Source organism: Dipodomys merriami, unplaced genomic scaffold (assembly GCF_024711535.1).
Source record: "Dipodomys merriami isolate MVZ:Mamm:240054 unplaced genomic scaffold, mDipMer1.0.p SCAF_498, whole genome shotgun sequence".
Classification (NCBI taxonomy): Eukaryota; Metazoa; Chordata; class Mammalia; order Rodentia; family Heteromyidae; genus Dipodomys; species Dipodomys merriami.
This window is the reverse complement of record NW_027206066.1, coordinates 114376-122398: the sequence shown is the minus strand read 5'-3', so window position 1 is coordinate 122398 and position 8023 is coordinate 114376. Positions and strand designations below refer to the sequence as shown.

The 8023-nt window shown below is 36.4% G+C and overlaps 1 pseudogene; it reads right to left on the bottom strand.

Annotated features, from left to right (window-relative positions):
* Positions 1-7857: 7857 nt before the first annotated feature.
* On the bottom strand, positions 7858-7957 carry LOC138809424 (U6 spliceosomal RNA; annotated as a pseudogene).
* Between the last annotated feature and the right edge of the window lie 66 nt (positions 7958-8023).

Below are 8023 nucleotides of genomic sequence, written 5' to 3'. Positions count from 1 at the left end.
TTTTGAGAGAAAGTTACTACTTTAAAATGCTGTTAAAGCAAGACATATAAAAATCACCTTTGACGCTAGATAAATATTTTACCTTTCCTATACCCAACAATGCACTCTGGCCTATCATTAATGTTAGGAACGAGAGGTTAAAAATCATAGACACCATGACCTAAGCATGAATTAAAGACTTTCCAACTTCTGAATACAATTGGTTTAAAAAGACGTGAAGGACTGGGAAGGTGGCTCAGCGGTAGAGCGCTTGATTTGCATGCATGAGGCCCTGGGTTCGATTCCTCAGCACCACACAAGCAAAAAGAAACAAGCCAGAAGTGACGGTGTGGCTCAAGTCGTTGAGCACTAGCCTTGAGCTGAAGAGCTGAGGGACAACCCCCAGAGTTCAGGCCCCACTAACAGACTCCCTCCCCCCAAACAAAAGACATCAATACTACCACATTTTTCAAAATTTGTTATGATACTGAAGATTCAATTATAAACTATTATTATAAAAATAACTGAAGCACAGTGACACAAAAAATAATTTAACTGCATCATATACATTCAAAGACAGTGCTAATAGAAAACAAAATTATAAGGATGTTACCCAATTCACTTACATTATTTTATTCTATTTCTTTTAGTTTCGAAAAAACTGACTTTTCATAAAATGATGCAAAAAAAAAAGCCTATATGCCCACTTACATTTTCATCTCTTAACAATATTTGTTTCAGAAATATCTTTAGCTGTATAATCAATGAACAAAATAATACTAATATTTAAAGGGTTTTCAGAAATTGCAAGACTCGCTCTGGGATATTATATTGGAAAAGATATTCAAAAAACATTATTTGTTAAAGTTGTGATAGTTACTCCCACAAAAAAACTATTAATGAAGAAACTTTTGTATGTAAAAAACAACTACAAATGCATCCACAATCTGGAGGTGACACATGTTTTTTTGTTGTTGTTTTTGAAATATATATCTAACAAGCAAAGCCACAATACTGATTTTCAGTCAATATGATGGGATATTCAAACCTAAAAAATATGGGGTTGATTATCTTAGTGTGAATAGATACGATCTTACAAAGAAAGTTACTTTCAACAGAAATCCGGAAAGAGTATATCCACCTTGAGTTTCACAGGAATAACCAGAGAGTAATAACTGTTTGGTCAAGTCAGTCAAAATCACTCCATGAGTATATCTTAAAAGTATGACCAATTTAAGAGGTCAAATACATATTTTGTATTGACAGTCATCTTATAGCAATAACTCATTACCTAATTATATGTGTTTCTTTTTACCTAACATATACTAAGACCTGAAAATGATCTCTTATATCTAACTTAATTTTGTAAATGTTTTAATTATGATGATGTTATTATTTAACAAGTAAAATGTACAGAAGGGTGGTTCCACTGAAATGACAGGACAGAACACTGATAAATAAAAAAATAAATTGCAACATAGCTCTTTTCAGCCTCTCTCTGTTCTTATTGGCAACCAACAATGCAACAACACACACACACACACACACATATAAACACACATGTGCGCACATGTACACACACATATACACACATGCCAAATTCAGGGTTTATTGTAAAAAAAAGTTCAAATACAATATTAGTGATTAGGACAAATGATAATTTGCCTTATTACAAAATAATACATAATCCAGTCACCATGATTGTTACATTTTACCTGCCATTCCACACGTGACCACTTAATTTATTTTAGGTAATTAATTAGCTAATTCATTTCTTCATTAGTTTAGTACTAATATTAGAGCTTGAACTCAGGACCTGACTCTGTACCAGAATTTGTTCTTTGTTTTGTTTTAGTTTTCTCAAGGCTAGCATCTTACTGCTTGTACCAGAGCTCCATTTCTAGCTTTTGCTGGTTACTTTCAAACCAGAATCTAATGGACTTTTTTTTCTTGGTCTGGTTTCAAACCATAATTATCAGATTTAATCTTTCTGATTAGCTAGGATTAAAGACCTGAGCCACCCGTGTGGCTCCTACTTTTTCCTATACTTATCTAATGCACATACCCAGATAGTAATTTAAAACTGAGAGTATAGAAGCAAGATGTGCAGTGATTATATTGTCCTGCCAGAAACTCGTTAGTAATGTAAATTTCTTCTTAAGACCATACACAAAAATACTTAAGAAGAAATCTGATGAAGTGTGTGTTTATGTGTGTATGTGTGTGTGTGTGTGTGTGTGTGTGTGTGTGTGTTGTTGCAATATGTTCCACATATAAGCACTGTGCAGGGGTGTCCAGCCATTCACAGTAATTGAGTGCATATCTGCCTTGAGCTACAAATTCATGGACAATGTCTAAGTGTCCACTCTCGGCTTCCCAATGAAGAGGGGTATACTCATCCTCATCCCTAGTGGCCTTATTGGAAAGTGGCCTCTGCACTATAGTAAGCTGCAAGGCATGCACTCTACCACTGAGTCACCTTCCCAGGCCAAGGATTAAGATACTTGTCTGTAATTTGGTCAAAGGTATGTTTCTTTATGTAGGCTACTAAAAATATACTTACTAATTTCAAGTAAATACATAAACTCTATTTCATCTCTTTTATCAAATAAAAAATAAAATTGTTTGCTTTGTAAATTCATCAGAAACATGGATTTTCTGGCTAGCTAAGTCATTGCACATCGGTATCTCTCTTCCTCTCTCTCTTTCATGATTCTCATAGACAATATGGTTGCTCCATAATTATCCTAATCTATTTTGCTTTCATTTTTTTGGTTGCATCATTTCACTTTCTTCTCTGCCATTTCCCAAACCAGAACCACATAAACAGAACCATCCAGAAGTGGTTCTGTGGCTCAAGTGGTAGAGTGCTTGCCTTGATTTGAAGAGCTCAAGGACGGTGCCCGCGCCCAGAGTTCAGGCCCCATAACTAATTTTTAAAAAAAGAATCTAATTCCTTGATAAATCTAGGAACAGATCTGACTGAAATCAGTTGAATCACACTTTTCCTGCACAATGAAGGAATGGGTGCAGGCTAGGAAAGCAGCTAGAGAAGGCAGGCTGATTGTATCTATGACAAAAATTTGTGGAAAATGGTATTGAGGATTACTTACTGGTATTCCACTTGCACTGGAAGCATGATGCTGAACTGTTGATTGGTGATTCTGAATTATTGCTTTGATCATTATATTCTCCAAGAGGAAAAAATGAAACAATTGATATCAAAGGACTACTAACACATTTTGACTTGTCATTAAGCATCTTCAATCATCAAAATCAACAGAAGACAATAGACAGGCTTACTTTTTTAGATGAAAACAAATGTCTTTAAAAAAAAACACGGAATTGGAAGATGGCGGAGGAGAAGATAGAAGCTAAACAAGCTCTAAAATAGAAAGCAGTTTTAGAGTTGCAGTGAATAGTCCTAAGCCAGAGAATCACATCAAGAATGCCTTCATAGGACAGAGAGTTAGGCCAGAGAGGGAAAATCCAGGCAAGGAGAAAGCTCTGAGCACTTGCCAGCAGCTGCTGCCTCGGAAGCAAAAGTGGCAGCGGTGGCCTCAGTCGCCATACCTAAATCACAGAGAGTCCGGGAAGAAGGAGCCAGACAGGGCGGGTGAGCGGATTCTACACAACACCAGCAAGAACCGACAAGGAACAGACATCTTCATCCTGCAGTTTGCAGACCAGAGACAACCCAGGAACCAAGACTCAGCGTGAGTAGAAGCCTGACATCCTCACTCTCCAACTCAGGCCTTGGAAGAAATCTAGAGTCATTTAGCATGTCACAAGAAACTAACTGACCTGGCAGACTCAGCTCCACCCAGCTAGGGCACCAGCCCCAGGAGTGGCTTTCTTCACTGGGTAATCAGAGCCATAGGCTGCTCCTCCCTTTAGCAGCCTTGATAATCAATTGAAATTCAGTAAACAGAAACTCTGAGAATGGCTCCAGGCTGAGTGCTGTGAGTTTCTCACAAACCAGCCCCCGGGAAAAGCTACTGTTTGCTGAAAGGCCTCAACTCTACCCAGAACCTATCCTCATCACAACATCTCCAAACATAAGGAAAAAGTCATATCCCTCTTTTGTGATACTCAAAGGAGATCTGCCTAACATTGAACTAACCTGGGAAGAGGATCACAAAACCCTGGGTAAGGCAGTGCATTTTTCTGCCTGTTCAAATTGACTTAATAAACTAACCAAAGAAGTGAAGGATCTCTATGATGAAAACTTTAAAAACTTTAAAAAGTTAATCAAAACAGAACTTAGAAAATGGCAAAAACTCCCATGCTCCGGGATTGGAAACATTAGCATCATGAAAATGGCAATACTTTCCAAGGCTATCTACAAATTCAATGTGATACCTATCAAAATTCCAACCTCGTTCTTGAAGGAAATAGGAGTGGCAGTCCAAAAATTCATATGGAACAGTAAAAGACCCCAAATAGCAAAAACGCTCTTCAAAGGAAAGAACACTGCTGAAGGAATATCAATACCAAATTTCAAACTCTACTATAAAGCCATAGTAATCAAAACAGCTTGGTACTTGAACAAGAACAGACCTCAGGACCAATGGAATAGAATTGAAAACCCAGAAATGAACCTACAGTCCTATAGCAAACTAATATTTCAAAAGACAACTAAAAAATTAGAATGGAAGAAAGACAGCCTCTTCAATAAACGGTGCTGGAAAAATTGGTTAACTACTTGTAGAAAACTAAAGCTAGAGCCTTATCTACCACCCTGCACCAGAATCAACTCCAAATGGATCAAAGACCTAGGAGTCAAAGCAGACATTCTGAAAACATTAGAGGATGGAATAGGAGAAACCCTAAGTCTCCTTGGCGCAGGCCTACATTTTCTTAATAGAGACCCAGAAACACAAGAAATCAAAGAAAGATTGAACAAATGGGATTGCATGAAGTTGCAGAGCTTCTGCATGGCAAAGGACATAGCCAGCAAGATCTATAGAAAGCCAACGGATTGGGAGAAGATCTTCACAAGCTATACAATGGACAAGGATCTCATATCTAAAATATACTTGGAACCCAAAAAATTAAATCCCCCAAGAGCAAATCCTCAAAGAAACAAATGCCCAATAAATAAGTGGGCTAAAGACTTAAAGAGAAACTTCTCTGAAGAAGAAAGATGGATTGCCAATAGACACATGAAGAAATGCTCAACCTCCCTAGCCTTAAAAGAAATGCAAATCAAAACAACATTGAGATACCATGGCAAAAATGGCAAAAATCAAGAACTCTAACAACAACAGATGCTGGAGGGGGTGTAGACAGGAGGGAACCTTATTTCATTGATTGTGGGAGTGTAAACTTGTTCAACCACTTTGGAAATAGTATGGAGGTTCCTCAAAAGACTCCACATAGATCTCCCCTATGACACCCAGCAATCCCACTTTTGGGCATTTACCCAAATGTTTACAAACAAGACCACACTAAAGCTACCAGCACAACTATGTTTATTGCAGCATTATTTACCATAGCTAAGTTATTGAACCAACCCAGATGCCCCTCACTTTATGATTGGATCAAGAAAATGTGATATATATACACAATGGAATTCTATGCCTCCATCAGAAGAATGGCATTGCCCCATTTTTTAGGAAATGGAAAGACTTGGAAATAATTATATTAAGTGAAGTAATCCAAGCCCAAAGAAACATAGGTCCCATGGTTTCCCTTATTTGCAATATCTAGTATATGTATGATTCAAGCAGAAAAGCTCAGATTAGGTGAAGTTAGGAAAATGAACCCTAAGATATGTATTTAAATGTTTATTTTTCTTTCATGCATTTGTTTTTAACATATTTATAAGATTATTTCTTTGTTGCTTTGTATGTCCCTCTCCATAGTATAACCCCTGCTTTCACTGTATTTGATGTCAGCATCATTTGTGGAGGGAGAGGGGAAAAACAAGTCATTTAAATAAGGATACAAGTGGACCCGTTGCCACAATGAGAAGTACATGTTGTCACGTTGAAAATGAACTTTACAACTTTAGTTGGGGGGGGAGGGAAGGATTGGGTAGGGAGACTAGGGGAGGCTGGGAAGGGATGGGAAATGTAAACAAAGGATGAGGCTACAATGCTTGATAAGAAATGTAATCACTATCTTCCCATGTAATTGTAAACCCTCTGTACAGTATTTTCACAATAAAAAAAAAACGAAAAACAAGGTATTTAAGTAGTCATGCAAAGGACTTCTATTTTACTACTGCATTACACATTTTTTTCTAATGTTGAGAACCAATAAATAATGGATGTATTAGAAAGCTCTTAAAGCTCATATATTGAATAGTAAGTTCTCTTACACTATATCATTGTATTTCCCAAATCATTTACATAGAAGGCATTGTTTCCTATTTTCTCATTCCTAGAATAAGCTGCACATGAAGACACCACTGGTCCTCATTTTCAGTCTGTGCATTTGAATACAGAGGAACGTCTTTCCTCTGCTCTCTATCAATTCCCTCCTCTCCAGTTAGAATAATTTAAAATAGTAAAAATGAAAAAACAGAAAATAAATCATGGTGAAAAAACATGCAGGAAATTCACCAGATTTTTCTGACCAGTTCAACCAACGTGAACTATTCGGGAAATACATGGACACCTCATTCCCACTGGTACTCAAAGTCTCTTGTTAGGCCATTCTGATGACGACCATCAACTAGATGAAAACGTGAGGAATGGTATCAATTGCAAGAAAATAATGGAGAAGAATGCAAGCAAATTTCTTCTTTGGGCTTACTGCAGAGCAGAGACTACTTTTCAAAAAGGCCACTCATATGAATACCAGGGATGAGGATAAGTATACCCCTCATCATTGGGAAGCCTAGAGTGGACATGTAGACATTGTCCATGAGTTGGTAACTGAAGGCAGATATTCATGCAATAACTGTGAATGGTTTGGCACCCCTGCATAGTACTTATATATGGATTAATACCTGAATGGATTCTTTCTTAATTCATCATGATGCAGATACCAATCTCCAAACTAAAGGCCTCTTGACCCCCTTGCATCTTGCTGCTGGGAATAGAAATAGCAAAGATATGCTGTTTCTCCTTCTGTTGAACCATAATTTCAAACCGGGTCTGAAGAACAACTTGGAAGAAACTGCATTTGATATTGCCAAAAGGATACGTATGTATCACTACCTCTTTGAAGTTATGGAAGGCTGTACAAATTATTCTCCTACATAGTAATGGTTTGGTTAATTTCTTAAATTTCAAAAGTGCCATTCCATCTTTTGTGTCCATACAAAATATTTTCATAATAAAAAGCAACAGCAATATCTTAATTTAAAAATTCATGGATTCCATGGTATTCTTCCATGTGAATTGCCTCACTTTGATGTCAAAATGTATTCAAGAGTTGTTTGTATGCATCTATAATGATTTCTGCAGAGTTTGGTTTTTTTTTTAATTTTACCTTATCTGTTGAAATGAATAGTATAGAAACTAAAGTTATTCCTGGTGCTTGTCTGAAAAAAAGTATATCAAAGTTTGTATAAAGTCCATAATCTATTTCATTATCTTCTAGATATAATACTTTGAAGTCTACATTTTTATAATACATAGGTTCATTAATAAATGTCTCCTTTCAGATTACATTCCATATAGAAAAAGTTAAGATTCCTTTTTTCCTAGGTCCTTATAGTATTTTATTTCTTTCGGATAAGATGACAATATTATCTAATTTCAAGTTTTGTAAAGGTTATGCTATGTAAGAGCCTTTGTAAAGTGAAGATTTAATACACTGATGTCAAACTAACCTTTAATTCTATGAATTACATGTATTGTTACACTTGTATTTTTGTAATCAACTTTTTAATAACTGCTTTTCATTTCTTGCATTTGAAGAATGAAAAATATGGAATAGTTCACGAATTTTTGTATCATCCTTCTGCAAGTGCCATGTTAATCTCTGTAATGTTGTCATTTGGTTAGGCCTGCTGCTGAAGCATGTAGTATCCTCTAAATTTAAGTAGTTAATGATGCAATCTTTATACAGGCATATATCCTTGGTTGCC